At 35.4% G+C, this 19,566-nt stretch overlaps 1 long non-coding RNA gene and 1 other non-coding gene across 2 annotated transcripts in view; one reads left to right on the forward strand and one right to left on the reverse strand.

Annotated features, from left to right (window-relative positions):
* Nucleotides 1-15,698: 15,698 nt before the first annotated feature.
* The window catches only part of LOC111621210, an 11,636-nt gene continuing 7,768 nt past the window's right edge, over nucleotides 15,699-19,566 (reverse strand). Inside the window, exons 2-4 of the long non-coding RNA XR_002756026.1 lie at nucleotides 16,154-16,292; nucleotides 15,935-16,074; nucleotides 15,699-15,860 (exon numbers count right to left, since the gene is read on the reverse strand). This is a non-coding gene — a long non-coding RNA (uncharacterized LOC111621210). The remainder of the gene's footprint in view (nucleotides 15,861-15,934; nucleotides 16,075-16,153; nucleotides 16,293-19,566) is intronic.
* On the forward strand, nucleotides 18,375-18,447 carry Trnar-acg. Its single transcript has one exon. It is a non-coding gene; the product is annotated as a tRNA-Arg (tRNA).

A 19,566-nucleotide genomic window follows, 5' to 3' on the forward strand; every position in this document is an offset into this window, starting at 1 on the left:
AGCCCAAACGGTTAGGAGTTGAAAGTTGAAATTTGGTACACAGTTAGGGTACGTTAGGAGAACGCACACTAAGAAGGAATTTTTCGAAATTCCTTCCCACGGGGGAGAGGGACAGGATTAAGGCTTAACAATTCCATCAACAATGGAAGTGCCAAGTAACAATAAAAGTTTTAAGTAACAATGGAAGTGTCAACAATGGAAATGTTACGTAACAATGGAATTGTTAAGAGAAAGCGACGTGCAATACGCAGATGCAGTTTTTTTCGTTTTTGCGGGAAATCGAACATATTTTTAGACCCATCTAAAAATTTTCTAATTAGTCTGGAAACAAAGGGACCCAATTCTTGCATTCTGTGAAAACGGGTAAGGTTGACTGTAACGTAATAATCTTTATCTTAGTTATCGTTGCTTTTGCCCGAGCAACGCCGGGCCCACCTGCTAGTTTTGTTATAATTTGCTTACTTTCATAACACAGTTTATTACAAAAAACACCGGAAAATTTCATATTTATAAAATTTATGAACTATATTTTGGAAATTATTTAAAAAAATTGTTTTAACAGTGATAAATACAGCAATATCTATAAAAATTGCAAAATTAATCTCAGAACTTAATCGCCAGTGAGAAATTTATTGATATTTACCAAAAATTTCTATCCTCAACAATGCCCAGAAAGTATTTGAGATATACAAAAATTTTACTTAAAGAATATTAGAAATATATTTGTATTTCAGCATAATAATTTTAAGAAAATTAAAAATTAATAGAAAATTTTAATTTTGTCTCAAGAATATTTTTTCTTACAGGAATCTCAAGAAAGACAGGACGAAGAAGAGCAAGCTGCCAACGCACTGCTATTATTAAGAGAAGGAGGATTGAGGAGAAGAACATTGGAAATGTTTGAGGCTGACAAACTGCCCTTTCATTCGGATAAACCTTCCTCCAAATAATAATTGATAAATAAATGGAAAAAAAGACGTACTAATAAGAAGATTTACCAAAAAATTTTAAACTACATTTCCTTTTGAACAAATTCTCGAAATAATTTATACTACTTATGCTTAAGATAAATGTTTAAATTATTGAAAACTTGTAATGAAATTTTTAATCAATAAACAGCATTTATTCAATCAAATATCAATTTACTATTTAATGGAAATTTATTAGATTTGTAATGTTTATTAAAAGTATAAAATAATTTCTCACATAATATGTCAAATGAATATCCACAGTTTTATGAAAGAAAGACCTCACAGTTGTCAGTCGTTTGGACAGATTGCCAATGAACTTTATTTCAATTTCTTTTCTATATCAATATTTAAGTTTCATCGATTTCATTTCGAATCAAAATTAATTTCGTTCAATTATCTTTTCCACTTTTTGTTTATTTTTTAGAACAAGATGGAAGCTCGAAGGAAGCTTTTCGAGATTGATGTGTTATTAATGAAAGCAGAAAGTCGACTGCACTGTATGCGCCTAAGTGATGTAAGTGACTGAAGCGTCACTTACATCACTTAGGCGGCCATGGGCGTGAAATACGTCACTTCGACAACTATATACGTAAATTACGTCACTTTGGCGGCCATAAGCGTTAATTACGTCACTTTGGCAACTATAGGCGTAAATTACGTCAGTTAAACGGCCATAGGCGTCACTTACGTCACTTTAGCTACTATAAGCGTCATTTACATCACTTTAACGACCATAAACGTCACTTACGTCATTTTAACGGATTTTACATCACTTTGGTGGAAATAGGCGTTATTTACGTCACTTTAGTGGCCATAAGCGTCACTTACGTCACTTTAGCAACTATAGGCGTAAATTACGTCACTTTGGCGGCCATAAGCATCACTGACGTAACTTTGGCGGTTATAAACGTCGATTACGTTACTTTGGCAATGATAAGCGTAACTCACGTCACTTTAACGGCCATAGGCGTTACTTACATTACTTTGGCGGTTATAGGAGTCAATTACGTTATTTTAAAAACAATAGGCATCACTTACATCACTTTGGCAACCATAAGCGTCACTTACGTAACTCTGGCGGCCATAGGCGTTGTTTACGTCACTTTAGTAGCACTTGGCGTTTTGTACGTCACTTTAATATCTATAGTCATTTTATACGTCACTTGGGCGACCATAGGCGTCACTTACGTCACTTTGGCGGCCATGGGCGTCACTTACGTCACTTTGGCAGTCATAGGCGTCGTTTACGTCACTTTCATAATTATAAACGTTATTTACGTCACTTTAATTGCACTTGGCGTTTTGTACGTAACTTTAATATCTATAGGCGTTTTTTACGTTACTTTCGCGGCCATAAGTGTCAAATACGTCACTTTGGCAACCATAGGCGTAAATTACGTCACTTAGGCGACCATTAGCGTTAATTACGTCACTTTGGCAACTATAGGCATAAATTACGTCAGTTAGACGGCCATAGGCATTACTTACATCACTTTTGCGGCCATAGGCGTCACTTACGTTACTTTGGCGGTTAATTACGTTACTTCGGCGGCCATAAGCGTCACTGACGTCACTATTTCGGCCACAGGCGTCAATTACGTCATTTTGGCACCATAGGCGTCAATTACGTCACTTTGGCGGCCATGGGCGTCAATTACGTCACTTTGGCGGCCATACACGTTACTTGCGTCATTTTGGCGGTTATAAACGTCGTTTCCGTCACTTCAACGGCCATAGGCGTCACTTACGTTTTTTTGGCGGCCATAGGCGCAAAAAAAACGCCAGTGACGTCAGTGACGCCAAAAGTGGCGTCACTGACGTCACTTTAGCAATTATAAACATCACTTACGTAACTTTGGCAATGATAGGCGTAACTTACGTCACTTTAAAAACTGTAAGCGTTACTTACGTTATTTTGGCGGTTATAAACGTCGTTTACGTCACTTTGGCAATGATAGGCGTAACTTACATCAGGTTACGTAAACGACATATATCGCAACCAAAGTGCCGTAAATAACGCCTATAGTTACCAAAGTAACATAAGCAACGCCTATAATTGTTAAAGTGACGTAAGTGACGCCTATAACCGCCGAAGTAACGTATATAACGCCTATGGCCGCCAAAATGACGTAATTTACGCCTATGGATGCTTAAGTGACGTAAGTGACGAATATGTCCGCCTAAGTGACGTAATTGACGCTTATAACCGCCAAAGAAACGTAAGTGACGCCTATGGCTGTTAAAGTGACGGAAACGACCTTTATAATAGCCAAAATGACGTAAGTAACGCTTATAGCCGCCAAAGTGACGTAATTGACGCTTATGGCCGCCAAAGTGACGTAATTTACGCCTATTGTTGCCAAAGTGACGTAATTGACGCCTGTGGTTGCATTAGTGACGTCAGTGACGCTTATAACCGCCAAAGTGACGTAAGTGAGACTCCTATAACCGCCAAACTGACGTAAAAGTAACGTAAAATACGCCTATAGCCGCAAAAATGATGTAAGTGATGCCTATTGTTTTTAAAATAACGTAATTGACGCCTATAACCGCCAAAGTAACGTAAGTAACGCCTATGGCCGCCAAAGTGACGTAAGTTACGCCTATCATTGCCAAAGTGACGTAAGTGACGTCTATAACCGCAAAAGTGACGTCAGTGACGCTTATGGCCGCCAAAGTGACGTAATTTTCGGCTATTGTTGCTAAAGTGACGAAAATCACAAATATTGCTGCCAAAGTGACGTAATTTACGCCTGTATTTACCAAAGTCATGTAAACAACGCCTATGGCCGCCAAAGTGACGTAAGTGACGCCTATAACCGTTAAAGTGAGGTAAGTGACGCTTATGGTCGTTAAAGTGACTTAATTTACGCGTATGGTCGCCAAAGTGACGTAATTGACTCCTATGGCCGCGAAAGTAACGTAAAGAACGTATATAGATATTAAAGTGACGTAAATAACGACTATTGTTACCAAAGTGATGTAAACAACGCCTGTGGCCGCTAAAGTTACGTAAGTGACGCCTATGGCCGCCAAAGTGACGTAAATAACGCCTATTGCCACCAAAATAATGTTAACGAAACCTATGGTGGCTAAAATTACGTAAGTGACACCTGTGACCGCCAAAGTTACCTAAGTAACGCCTATAACCGTTAAAGTGACGTAAGTGACGCCTATGGTCGCCGAAATGACGTAAGTGACGCTTATAATTGCTAAAGTGAGGTCAGTGACGCCTATGGCTGTCAAACTGACGACGCCTATAACCGTTAAAGTGACGTAAGTGACGCCTATGGTCGCCGAAATGACGTAAGTGACGCTTATAATTGCTAAAGTGAGGTCAGTGACGCCTATGGCTGTCAAACTGACGTAAGTTACGCCTATAACAGCCAAAGTGACGTTAGTCACGCTTATGGCCGCCATAGTTACGTAATTTACGCCTATGGCCGCAAAGTGACGTAAGTGACGCTTATGGCCGCCAAATGACGTAAGTGACGCTTATGGTCACCAAAGTGACGTAAAAAACACTTATAGATATTAAAGTTACGTACAAAACGCCAAGTGCAATTAAAGTGACGTAAATAACGCCTATAGTTATGAAAGTGACGTAAACGACGTTTCTGGCCTCCATAGTTACGTAAACAACGCCTATTACCACCAAAGTTACGTAAACGTCGTATATGGTAACCAAAGTGACATTAATGACGTTTATCGCAACCAAAGTTTCGTAAATAACGCCTATAGTTACCAAAGTCACGTAATTTACGTATATGGTTTTTGAAGTGACGTATTTTACGCCTATGGCTTCCAAAATGATGTAAGTGACGCCTATTGTTTTTAAAGTGACGTAAGTCACGCCTATGGTTGCCAAAGTGACGTAAGTGATGCCTATTACCGCCTAAGTAACGTATATGACGCCTATGGCCGCCAGAGTGACGTAATTTACGCCTATGGATGCCAAAGTTACGTAAATGACGAATATGTTCGCCAAAGTGACGTAATTTACGCCTTTAATAGCCAAAGTAATGTAATTTATGCCTATAACCGCCAGAGAAACGTAAGTGACGCCTATGGCTGCCAAATTGACGTAATATACGCCTATTGTTGCCAAAGTGACGTAATTGACGCCTGTGGCCGCCATAGTGACGTAAGTAACGCCTATAACCGCCGAAGTGACGTAAGTGACGCCTATGGTCGCCGAAATGACGTAAGTGACGCCTATGGCTGTCAAACTGACGTAAGTGACGCCTATAACCGTTAAAGTGCCACCAAAATAATGTTAACGAAACCTATGGTGGCTAAAATTACGTAAGTGACACCTGTGACCGCCAAAGTTACCTAAGTAACGCCTATAACCGTTAAAGTGACGTAAGTGACGCCTATGGTCGCCGAAATGACGTAAGTGACGCTTATAATTGCTAAAGTGAGGTCAGTGACGCCTATGGCTGTCAAACTGACGTAAGTTACGCCTATAACAGCCAAAGTGACGTTAGTCACGCTTATGGCCGCCATAGTTACGTAATTTACGCCTATGGCCGCAAAGTGACGTAAGTGACGCTTATGGCCGCCAAATGACGTAAGTGACGCTTATGGTCACCAAAGTGACGTAAAAAACACTTATAGATATTAAAGTTACGTACAAAACGCCAAGTGCAATTAAAGTGACGTAAATAACGCCTATAGTTATGAAAGTGACGTAAACGACGTTTCTGGCCTCCATAGTTACGTAAACAACGCCTATTACCACCAAAGTTACGTAAACGTCGTATATGGTAACCAAAGTGACATTAATGACGTTTATCGCAACCAAAGTTTCGTAAATAACGCCTATAGTTACCAAAGTCACGTAATTTACGTATATGGTTTTTGAAGTGACGTATTTTACGCCTATGGCTTCCAAAATGATGTAAGTGACGCCTATTGTTTTTAAAGTGACGTAAGTCACGCCTATGGTTGCCAAAGTGACGTAAGTGATGCCTATTACCGCCTAAGTAACGTATATGACGCCTATGGCCGCCAGAGTGACGTAATTTACGCCTATGGATGCCAAAGTTACGTAAATGACGAATATGTTCGCCAAAGTGACGTAATTTACGCCTTTAATAGCCAAAGTAATGTAATTTATGCCTATAACCGCCAGAGAAACGTAAGTGACGCCTATGGCTGCCAAATTGACGTAATATACGCCTATTGTTGCCAAAGTGACGTAATTGACGCCTGTGGCCGCCATAGTGACGTAAGTAACGCCTATAACCGCCGAAGTGACGTAAGTGACGCCTATGGTCGCCGAAATGACGTAAGTGACGCCTATGGCTGTCAAACTGACGTAAGTGACGCCTATAACCGTTAAAGTGACGTAAGTGACGCCTATGGTCGCCGAAGTGACGTAAGTGACGCTTATAACTGCTAAAGTAAGGTATATGACGTATATGGCTGCCGAAATGACGTAATTTACGCCTATGGATGCTTAAGTGACGTAACTGACGAATATGTCCGCCAAAGTGACCTAATTGACGCCTATGGTGCCAAAATGACGTAATTGACGCCTGTGGCCGAAATAGTGACGTCAGTGACGCTTATGGCCGCCGAAGTAACGTAATTAACGCTTATAACCGCCAAAGTAACGTAAGTGACGCCTATGGCCGCAAAAGTGATGTAAGTAATGCCTATGGCCGTCTAACTGACGTAATTTATGCCTATAGTTGCCAAAGTGACGTAATTAACGCTAATGGTCGCCTAAGTGACGTAATTTACGCCTATGGTTGCCAAAGTGACGTATTTGACACTTATGGCCGCGAAAGTAACGTAAAAAACGCCTATAGATATTAAAGTTACGTACAAAACGCCAAGTGCAATTAAAGTGACGTAAATAACGTTTATAATTATGAAAGTGACGTAAACGACGCCTATGACTGCCAAAGTGACGTAAGTGACGCCCATGGCCGCCAAAGTAACGTAATTTACGTATATAGTTGTCGAAGTGACGTATTTTACGCCCATGGGTGCCTAAGTGATGTAAGTGACGCTTATTGTTTTTAAAGTTACGTAAGTAACGCCTATTACCGCTAAAGTGACGTAAGTGACGTTTATAACAGCCATAGTTACATAATTAACGCTTATAGCCGCTAAAGTGACGTAATTGACGTTTGTTGCTACCAAAATGACGTAAGTGACGCTTATGGCAACCAAAGTGACGTAAACGACGTTTATAACCGCCAAAATAACGTAAGTAACGCTTACAGTTTTTAAAGTGACGTAAGTTACGCCTATCATTGCCAAAGTTACGTAAGTGACGTTTATAATTGCTAAAGTAACGTCAGTGACGCTTATGGCCGCCAAAGTGACGTAATTTACGGCTATTGTTGCTAAAGTGACGAAGATGACAAATATAGCCGCCAAAGTGACGTAAGTGACGCCTATAACCGTTAAAATGACGTAAGTGACGCTTATGGTCGTTAAAGTGACGTAAGTGACGCTTATGGCCGTTAAAGTGACGTAATTAACGCTTATAGCCGCAAAATTGACGTAATTTACTCCTATAGTTGCCAAAGTTACTTAATTGACGCCTATTGTTGCCAAAATGACGTAAGTTATGCTTATAGCCGCCAAAATGACGTAATTTACGCCTATGGTCGCCAAAGTAACGTAATTGACGCCTATGGCCTCGAAAGTCACGTAAAGAACGTATATAGATATTAGAGTGACGTAAATAACGCTTATTGTTACCAAAGTGATGTAAACAACGCCTGTGGCAAAACACTAAGCAAAGTTTTGTATTCTAAAATTTCTGTTTTATTTTAATAAAAAAAATTAAAATGAATGAAAACAAATTAAATAGAAAATGCTGGTTTCGTTTAATTAATAATAAAAAATGTAAAAGAAGTTGAGAATTTTAACGAATGATTTCGTGGTTTCCAAATAAATATATTTTTGATATTAAAGTCGTGCGGATTTATTTTACAGAAGCGCTATTCAGTGAATAAAAATGCTTTAGACAAAGATGTTTTTGAACACAAGTTAAAATTATTGATCATTATTCTCTGAAGAAATGTACAATGTATATGCACTTTTATATAGTAAATATAAGAGAAAGCACTTCGTTTATTTTTACAATTCAGGAGAACTGTTACGCTTACTTAAATGAGCACACCTGTAACACACCTATCCAAAATACTTATAAATATGAGTTTTTTTCAAAACCCCACATAACAACATTTTATAAACATTCACTAAATAAAATAGAAAATTTTGTATTTATATACAGAAGTATAAAAGATTTTGGCAATTCTAATAAAACACGTATTATGCTATTTATTGAGTAAGCACTGTCTTCAAATTACCCAATGATATTTTCAGTTATTTATAACTGATGAACTGAGATTAATTTTCTAATTGTTCAATTACTTTTTTCAACGATATTCATTGCAAAAACTTTTTCTATAAATATGTTTTTGTATTGCTTTTAGAAAAAATGTGAAATTCATTCTATTAAGTATATTTATCGTGCTTTCATCTACGCTACCTTAACAAGTGCAGGGAACAATTGTTAACAGTTTTTGTTGGCCCCAAATATAGAAAGTGATCAAAATATGCATTTATAAAATGCATGCGAGTTAATAGACTGAACAGATATATTCGACATTTTAATATAAAATTGCACACATATAAGCTTCCAAGTAACAAACAAAATTTGTATATCACCTATAAACAGTAGTCACAATACCACTTGCTTTATTGACTGTGAAATAATTTATTGGCTGCAAATTGAAAATATTGTAGATTTATAAATACCCACTGTCATCTGTCTGTTCGTCCGTTCGTCGTTCTTTAATATCGACAACTAATCGAATTGACTCATCGAATGTCGAGAATTAAATCGATAGGGGCAGTAGGCCACGTTGTCTCAATTCAAACACTTTCTCTTGCAAGGTATTAGACGGATAACCGGCAGGACTCTTTTGTTAAAGGAAAAGTATGATTTACAGGGGCAAGCCACCACTAGTTTGAGGTAGAGATAAGTAAATTAAAAATTGCTTCCCGGCATTGTATCCATGTCACAACAGATAATCGCGAGAAAGTGGTGTTAGGCAAGACGTAGAATAGTTAAGAAATCGTTGGCCTAAAGATTTGTTGAGTAAAACAAGTTGTATTAATTTCGAAATTAACGCCAATTTTTTATATTTTTAAAAATGAACATGTTGAATAATTCGAAGTCCGTATACATACCGTATACATAGTATCGAAAAATATAAGATTTTTATAAATGATCGCCTCAAACCTGAATTTAGAATGTTATTTTATAAAAGCAGAGTTTTAAATAAAGACTTATCGCAATTATTGGTTGATTCTTGTTTTTGTTGATTATTGAAATAAATATATTTTAGAGTCATGCATTTTGATAAAATGCTGTTACTCTATGAATTTTGGGTCCTTTTTTAAAATAAAATTACAAATTTCGAAAATGTACTACGAAGTTTTTTAATCAATTTATATTATTTTCATGTAAGCATCTTAAAAAAATTATTGATAAATATTATTTGCATCTATGAAAAAATATAATTATAGGACTGATTTTTATATGTAAAATTAAATACTGTAATTACTATTTTTCTAAATTTTCACCCTACAAAACTTAATCTTTTTCGAACTTCAGTTTCAATAAACAAATAAATATCATTATTATTAAACGGATAGAAAATCCCCTGTCAAGCATTACGAATACGTTATATAAGAAAGTAGAAATTTGACTGTATATTTCTTACCATATCCATTTTTAATCTGTTATACATACAAGGTCTTAATTGGCGCACACAACATATTTTACAATAAGTGGAGTAATTTCATTAAAATTTGCTATAAATGAATTTTATGTAATAATTTTAAAAATTGTATTTTTTTCGTAGACATTTCCAAAGATTAGTAAGGCAAAAGTTAGAGGGGATATTTGTAATCCATAGATTTCCAAGCTTCTCAAAAATACGCACTTTGATAGCGTACTAATAGGTGCTGGAAAAGAAATTTGGAATGTTTCAGGGTGATAATAAACAATTTTCTTGGAAACCACAAAGCTTCTAATTACAAATTACAAATAAGCAAAATTTTAAAAATTATTTTAAATGATATTAATGTGCAGATACATCATTATTAGCCAAACATTTGTGAGGCTCTGGACAGATCCGAACCTTCACTGAAATTCGCGTTAAAATAATTTTTTTAAAGAAAAAATTTGTTTTTTTTTGAGAAAAAAATTAGTAGTTAGAAATAGATTTTTATTATGAAAACGCGACGCTAACTTTTAAACAATAGAAGAATGTAAGTCCAGCGGCCATCTCCGGTTGGAAATCGAATTAATCTTCGATTTTGACCTCTCCCGCCTCCAAAAGGTTTCGAATTGTCACCAGGTGACGAGGAGAGGCCAATCAGAAAGTGGAATCGGAGAAAAACGGATATAACCTGAAAATTCAAGAACGCGACGGCTTCTTCTCTTGAAATTTCCAAGTGGCGGATCTATTGTTGTGTATGTGTCTCGCGCCAATCTTCGTCTCCACCTCCCGACCTCGGATCGACATCTTTTCATCAACGGAAATCGACCACATCGTTTCGGAGTCGTCGAGACGTGGATGGAATTGCGAACCAGGGACACACCTTCAAAATGAAACTATCTTGGAAAGGAAGGAGGACCCAGAGGCCGCCGCCGACGTAGAACTTCCAAGATCGCGGGAAATCTGGTAAGCTTCTTTCGTGTTTAATAAACGGGTGTATTGTTTGTAAACGAAGCATCTATCTCTGACTCAACTGCTCTCACATGTCGTTTATTGTTACCGCTCGGCAGTCTAGAAGTCAATGAAGACGATGATGATATATATCTCACATTATCGTTAATTGCGTTTTGTTTTAAATTTCTCCCCACCTCTTGGCCCCCACAAAAATTGGAAAATTTTCAAAAATATTTACAGGGCCTTATTTAGACCTTTGCGAGTCCTCGGAAAAGTAATTACGGCCCCCTTTACAAATATAAATACAATTGTAATATTTAAAATTAAAGTAATTTTGCATTAATGTATTGATTATTTTATGTTTGTAATTGTCTTGAAATAAAAAAATAACGATTCATGCATAAAAAAGTAAAAAATAAACCATAAAATTCTTTTTATGATTTTCAAGTTTGCAAAAATATTAATAAAAAATTGTAATCTAATTTTTGTGCTAACTCGGATTCGGTATTTAGTATCGATAGTGCAGATAATTTATCTTCTTTTATTGAATTTCTCAAATAATTTTTAAGTCTTCAATGTAGAAAAAGATCTTTCACCAGCAGCAATACTTATTGGCATCGTAAGATATGTTCTTAGAAGAATTCGCATATTGGAAAAGGTTGATATTATATTATTATTTGTAATAAAGTATAACATTTGTGGAATTCTTTTCTATATAATTATCTTTTAAAATAGCATTAAACTGAAGCTACTCGTCACGAATCTCATGAATGTAAATATGTTATTTATTATCTCAAAATAATCTGCACTGTGTACATCTGTTTCAGTAAATAAAAATATAAAAAATGTTATTAGATGCATATGCAGTTTTTCTTCTAATCAACTTGTTGACTAAGAATCATATTACATAAAATGTATTTATTTTGAAATTATCCTTGGCAGAAAATTAAATATCATCGTCACAATTGTCAAACTGGCGCTTTCGTTTACGGCTTCTCAGAAAATCAGTCGAATCAATTGCATCTGTAAAATTGCTACATAATTCTTTAGCTTGTTCTTCAATAAAATCAAANAAACGCGACGCTAACTTTTAAACAATAGAAGAATGTAAGTCCAGCGGCCATCTCCGGTTGGAAATCGAATTAATCTTCGATTTTGACCTCTCCCGCCTCCAAAAGGTTTCGAATTGTCACCAGGTGACGAGGAGAGGCCAATCAGAAAGTGGAATCGGAGAAAAACGGATATAACCTGAAAATTCAAGAACGCGACGGCTTCTTCTCTTGAAATTTCCAAGTGGCGGATCTATTGTTGTGTATGTGTCTCGCGCCAATCTTCGTCTCCACCTCCCGACCTCGGATCGACATCTTTTCATCAACGGAAATCGACCACATCGTTTCGGAGTCGTCGAGACGTGGATGGAATTGCGAACCAGGGACACACCTTCAAAATGAAACTATCTTGGAAAGGAAGGAGGACCCAGAGGCCGCCGCCGACGTAGAACTTCCAAGATCGCGGGAAATCTGGTAAGCTTCTTTCGTGTTTAATAAACGGGTGTATTGTTTGTAAACGAAGCATCTATCTCTGACTCAACTGCTCTCACATGTCGTTTATTGTTACCGCTCGGCAGTCTAGAAGTCAATGAAGACGATGATGATATATATCTCACATTATCGTTAATTGCGTTTTGTTTTAAATTTCTCCCCACCTCTTGGCCCCCACAAAAATTGGAAAATTTTCAAAAATATTTACAGGGCCTTATTTAGACCTTTGCGAGTCCTCGGAAAAGTAATTACGGCCCCCTTTACAAATATAAATACAATTGTAATATTTAAAATTAAAGTAATTTTGCATTAATGTATTGATTATTTTATGTTTGTAATTGTCTTGAAATAAAAAAATAACGATTCATGCATAAAAAAGTAAAAAATAAACCATAAAATTCTTTTTATGATTTTCAAGTTTGCAAAAATATTAATAAAAAATTGTAATCTAATTTTTGTGCTAACTCGGATTCGGTATTTAGTATCGATAGTGCAGATAATTTATCTTCTTTTATTGAATTTCTCAAATAATTTTTAAGTCTTCAATGTAGAAAAAGATCTTTCACCAGCAGCAATACTTATTGGCATCGTAAGATATGTTCTTAGAAGAATTCGCATATTGGAAAAGGTTGATATTATATTATTATTTGTAATAAAGTATAACATTTGTGGAATTCTTTTCTATATAATTATCTTTTAAAATAGCATTAAACTGAAGCTATTCGTCACGAATCTCATGAATGTAAATATGTTATTTATTATCTCAAAATAATCTGCACTGTGTGCATCTGTTTCAGTAAATAAAAATTTAAAAAATTGTTAATAGATGAATATGCAGTTTTTCTTCTAATCAACTTGTTGACTAAGAATCATATTACATAAAATGTATTTATTTTGAAATTATCCTTGGCAGAAAATTAAATATCATCGTCTCAATTGTCAAACTGACGCTTTCGTTTACGGCTTCTCAGAAAATCAGTCGAATCAATTGCATCTGTAAAATTGCTACATAATTCTTTAGCTTGTTCTTCAATAAAATCAAAATCGTTTCTTATTTCCTGCACAAATTCTATAAGACGTTTATATAAAACGAAGCTACATTTAAATTACCAGTTATTTCTTGCATTTATTTCTTGCTTGTGGCATTAATCCTGTTTAATATTTTGTTCCACAACAGAGCCATTAAGTAAAATTCAAAACTTTTTATATTACCATTTAAACCTCTTGCTTCTATTTGGGTTAATATCTTTTTTAGATACGTCTTCTTCTAATTTTTGAAGTGCTGATTTAATTTCATTGAATCCATTGATAATGGCTGTTATAGCGACCGCTCTTGCTGACCATCTAGTGTCACCAATAGGTTTAATAGTAAACGGTTCATTGTTCTCTTGGAAAAGATTTTTTACTAAATTCCATTCGTATGTCAACGCAGCAAAAAAGTGTAAATATTTTGAATAGTACTGTAACTGCCAATGGGCAACAATCTGCATCAAAACTACCTATAAGATTTACGGAGTGACTACTTGCATGGAACGTAATGAGCAAAGCGCTCATTATGTTCCATGCAGCACTCACTGTAACTTTTTATTTTTGCTTGAAGTCTATTTACAGCTAAATTTGATGCGTTGTCATAGCTTTGGCCTCTGCAATTTTTATATCGACTTTTAAACTACCCAAATAATTTCAACCGATTCATTTAATGAGTCAGCTGTATGCAAAAAAGACGGGATCCCAAAGTGGGTGACGATGTGGTGCAAGGTTTACAATGCTTGCTTCCGTTTAGGTACACACTGCTGAATAGCACGTGCGGAAACTTTAGCTATTTATATGAGCTTAATTCACATTAGGCGTAGTAAGGACAAAAGACTACTTACACTATCGCATTTATTCTTACACTACGTAGCTTTACACAGGATCGCGAAGTCTGATAACTGCTTAAAACTCGTCCATCTCTTAAACCATATTCCAAATTCTCAGACACTTAGACAACATTAGAAAAGATTTCCAATGGATCCCGTGTCATGCGAGGGTTTTTCGCAACGAGACCGCTAATCGTCTTACAAAACAAGCTGCAAAATCTTTAGTCACTAGTATTTTCAGTTACATTCCTACATCGTACATCAACAATCATGTCAAGAAGCAAATCTTCATTGTCTGGCAAGCCAGCTGGGATTGCGACACTACTGGTAGTCTCACCTACACTTTCATACTCAAGGTTGACACTACTGCGATTCTTCGCCACTTTTACCCTAGTCACACCCTCACTCAACTACTTACAGGACACGACAACTTTAATTAATCAATACTTACCTAAATTTAACCTTGGGGACAATCCACAATGCGATTGTAGTATTCAGGAGGACCAAACACCATTTCACTTAGTTTTTCAGTTTAAAAAAGTTTTTACTTAGTTTACACTTTAGTTTTTTCAGTTTAAAAAATAAATAAATAACTAACTAAATAAAAAAATAATAAAATATATAAATAAATTTTGGGATCTTGCTTGTTTGTTCCTGTCAGTCCCTTCATCTCATTTAGTTTGTCATTGTGTTCGTTTGCTTTTCGCGCTGTCTGTCTAGCTGTTAACTAGTATTAAAATTCGCAATTCTGTTCAATTTTATTAATATTAAGTAGATATAAGTCTTCCTACTAACAGGCACTTGGCACTAACTTGTACAGTACACTCAGCTATTAGTGGCGGCATTCAATTATTGGTGTTCGCTACACTCAGGTTTCTTTTTAAACACTTCGGAAACTTCGGTCTTGCTGCCTAAAAACTGCACGCCTACATCAAACATAGAGGATACTGTAGCCATACGTATGCCGTTCAGAGGGATCCTATCTTTCTCTATTGTGTATCTCCTCGCCCTCCTTCCCCCCTTTTCTTTACTCTCTTTTCCACTGGCTAAACACCTCGTGTACGGCCAATGTCTTTCTTATATGTATAAATGATAAATTGTTGTATGTGTACATTATATGTGAGATAACCAGGTGTTTAGGGGTTAATTTCATCCTAACCACTTAATCTGCACGAACTGGTAAAACCCGATCTCGGAGTTGTTCTGATGGCAAAGAGGGCAAAACAAGTGGGGAGTGCTTCGGTAAGTCGACAGGTTTCCTGGGATAGACAGGAGACAGGTTGAACAAATAACAAAATAAAGGTTTATTATATATCTATAGCTAATTTACATGAGAATACATGAAGAAGTTACTGATTATTGCTTAGATGCAAATAAAACATAAATCTGTCTATAACGGCGATCTAGCTAGTAACTACGTCGCGATCGTAACCTCTACAGTGAAAAAGTTTACAAAGGCTATTGCACTCAGAAATATCTCTTAATATGATTTGTGTGTTTAAAAAACTGCAATGTAGCACAGTAATCAACACATGGCATGACTCATTCATTTATTCCAGCTTTTGTTGAGACGCGTTTCTATACACGTTTCGGGCTCCGTTTTTGCCCCTCCTCAGTCAACATTTTTTAAAAAATTCCTTCTCTGTATGCATTTTTTCCAACGGGAATCATACTCTATATACTTGATTATTTCAGATACCAGGTTGAATATTTAATCTCACTTCTTCACGCTTCAGACATAGACTGTCTTATTTAAACTCTACTATACTTTGAAGACTATAAAAAACAACACCATTAGTGTACTCAACATGTAGGTATTAACAATATACAGGATTTTTTCTCTTACATACTTAGTCACAGTAGAGTTCTTGAGATGTCACAAAGGATTACGATGGACATGTGGTAGAGTTCTTCTTTTTCCTTATGTTCCTTATAATTATTCTGTCCTTATCGTCTTTGTATCTTATTCGTTAGTGTTGGAATATTAATACTATTTTATGTACAATTAATATTAAGGTTTCTTTCTATTAATAGTTTACTATTATAACATAAAGGTAAATAGTTCTTACCTAAACAAATTCTTAATATGATGTCAGATGATGATATGCGACGATCATTCTGGACTATAGAAGCTGAAACAGTCTTATGTCTTCTACCAGTTTCGCCTCAATAAAAATCAGGACGAAAGACACTGGTACTCAAACCTTCCTGGAACGAACACAATGAAAGACGATCGCGACTTAAACTTCTGACATAAAAAACTTCTGTACTTAAAATCAATTTTTCAAAATACATTAATTTTTATAACGAAAAATAGAAATTTCGTTCTCCATTTTTTTATTCTTGACATATGATCGCGTCTAAACAAACCGTTTAAATTTGTATCCTGAATGCTTTAAAACATTTTAGTGAAATATAGTGTCACGAAACTAATAAAATGAAAAACTTTTGTTCATAAATTCAATTTTAAAAAATATAGGGTTCATATACTAAGGTAGTCGATATCCCATTTTTATCGTTTTTGGCATACGATAGCGTCTGTAAAACCGTTTAAATTTGTATCCTGAATGCTTTAAAACATTTTAGTGAAATATAGTGTCACGAAACTAATAAAATGAAAAACTTTTGTTCATAAATTCAATTTTAAAAAATATAGGGTTCATATACTAAGGTAGTCGATATCCCATTTTTATCGTTTTTGGCATACGATAGCGTCTGTAAAAATAATTTAAATATTTATCTAAAATGTTTTTTTACTTTCTAGTAAGGTATTGTGACAATTGACAAGTGACATTAAAAACCTTTCGTAACTAAATCCAATTTATGGAAAAATACATTGATTGACAAAGTCAGTAAGTAGTTATTTCGTTCTTCGTTTTTTTCGATTTTAACGAATGATCGCGTCTGAAAAAAATATTTAACTATTTATCCGCTATAGTTTGGTACTTTTTAGTAAAGTATAGTGTCTGAAAAAGAAACATATAAACTTTCGTTTATAAATTCAATTTTTCGAAATATAACAATTTTTCGAAATATAATTGATAATGTAATCAAAAAGTCGCCATTTTGTTTTTAGAGTTTTTCGCATTAAATCGCGTCTAGTCGATAAAATTTAACATTTATATAAAATATTTTAGTACTTTCTAGTGCAGTATTGTCTCAAAAAACTACAGAAATAATATAAAAATCTGTCATAGATATATCTCATTTTACGAAATACATTAACTGTTATCGTCAGTAATTCCTTTTTACATTTTTCGTTTTTTTCGATTTTAACGTATGATCGCGTCTAAACAAAATATTTAAATATTTATCCACAATAATTTGAAACATTTTAGTAAAGTATAGTGGCTCGAAACAAAAATCATGAATAAATTTTATTTATAAATTAAGGTTTTCGAAATTTATTAATTAATGTGAGAGCGCCATTTTGTTTTTTGAAGTTTTTCGCATAAGATTGCATCTGAATAAAAAATTTAAACATCTTAATAGAATATTTTAATACTTTCTAGTGCAATATTGTAACAAATCACTAGTGATATAAAAATGTATCGTACATTCGTTTAATTTTTCGAAATACATTGATTTGGTTTGCACTTTAATAACTTTGCAAAAATCGCACTCTTCGCAACAAAAAGAGCACAACAATAAAATTGCAATTGTCGACATTCTTTATTACTTTGTTACGTGTTAATCACAATAATTAAATTATTTATTATATATATTTTTTTCCAATCAGATCAACCGACGTGTGTGTACAACGATTATTAAACGAGCCCCTGTTAGTCTGCAAATAAGGAATTGAACCCGGGAGAGTGCAGGTCACGTGATTTGCTCGTGCCATAAGTAAAAATTCCGAATTTGCTGTACGACGCCATACTTGAACGGGTCAGTCGTTTCGATCACTTCGGAAAGGCGAATGACGCTTAAATTAAGCGTGTAAGAAAGGTAGCGAGGGCCNAGAATCGCACTCTTCGCAACAAAAAGAGCACAACAATGAAATTGCAATTGTCGACTTTCTTTGTTACGTGTTAATTGGAAAAAATAAGGTTATTTATTTCTTTTTCCAATTCGATCAGCTGACGTGTGTGTACAACGATTATTAAACGAGTTTCTGTTAGTCTGCAAATAAGGAATTGAACCCAATATAGTGTAGGTCACGTGATTTGCTCCTGCCATAAGTAAAAATGCAAAATTTGCTGTACGACGCCATACTTAAACGGGTCAGTCGTTTCGATCACTTCGGAAAAACGAATGACGCTTAAATAAGGCGTGTAAGAAATATAGCGAAAGCCAGTGGCGCAACGGATAACGCGTCTGAGTACGGATCAGAAGATTCCAGGTTCGAATCCTGGCTGGCTCGTCTCTTCTGTAGTATTTTCTTATTGAATGTCGCATAAAGTTTTTTTTTTTTTATTTTTCGACGACGGGGAATTAACACGAGGCTCTGGAAAAATCGAACATGCTTTCCGGAAATGTCGTCTTTCACTAAAGAATAAAAACACGCCGTTTGAAACGTATAGTACGATGCCACTTCCGGTGTAACTGGTAATTCCGAAGGGTTTCGAACCACGCACTGTTTTTCTGTTCGAAAGCAAAGCAATTGCAATGAAACCGGTAGGTAATGCGGTAAGCCGAATCGTTTAACACACGATGATGTACGTAATACAGCGCGAGACAGCCAGTCCGACTAATTTAGTTTCGCTCTTGCAAAGCGTTGTGTGTCGCGCTAACGAAACTACAATGCGACGCTTCGGCATTCTACAACGACTGGCAGTTGTTTAAAATTAAACCGCGCCTGGTCGAGACAATTGAAAAAAAAAATAAGATAACAGAACGCTCACTTCGGCATTAGATAAAACAAAAAACAAAGAAAAATATAAGTGTAACAGCACTCGGTGTTCACAAGTCGTCTCCGTCCGAAGTACTATCAGGGCCCGACGCCACTTCACTTCGGACGAAAACCGGTACTTTAAGCGTAATATGGCCGTTTATTTATTTATTTTTTTTTAATAAACTTTTTATTTATCAGTTCAATCTACATACGACAGTAATGAAATCTTATGGAAAAACCGATACTTACGCAAAATCGAATTTTAAACTTTAAGATTGCGATAACTCGAAATATTACAGTCAGAAACGAAAAATTCAAACGCCATTAGATTCGTCATACAATTTCGAACTAGAATATGTTACAAAATTTTTGGTATATATATAAGCGTTAAATCTAAATACGACAATAATGATATCTTATGGGAAAATCGATTATTACGCATAATCGAATTTTAAACATTAAGATTGCGATAACTCGAAAAGTTACAGTCAGAAACGAAGAATTCAAACGCCAATAGATTCGCCAGACAATTTCGCACTAGAATATGTTACAAAATTTTAGGTATATATACAAGCGTTTAATCTAAATACGACAGTAATGAGATCTTATGGGATAACCGATTATTACGCATAATCGAATTTTAAACCT

The sequence above is a fragment of the Centruroides sculpturatus genome, unplaced genomic scaffold (assembly GCF_000671375.1).
Source record: "Centruroides sculpturatus isolate CEXI.00-Female unplaced genomic scaffold, Cexi_2.0 scaffold211, whole genome shotgun sequence".
Classification (NCBI taxonomy): domain Eukaryota; kingdom Metazoa; phylum Arthropoda; class Arachnida; order Scorpiones; family Buthidae; genus Centruroides; species Centruroides sculpturatus.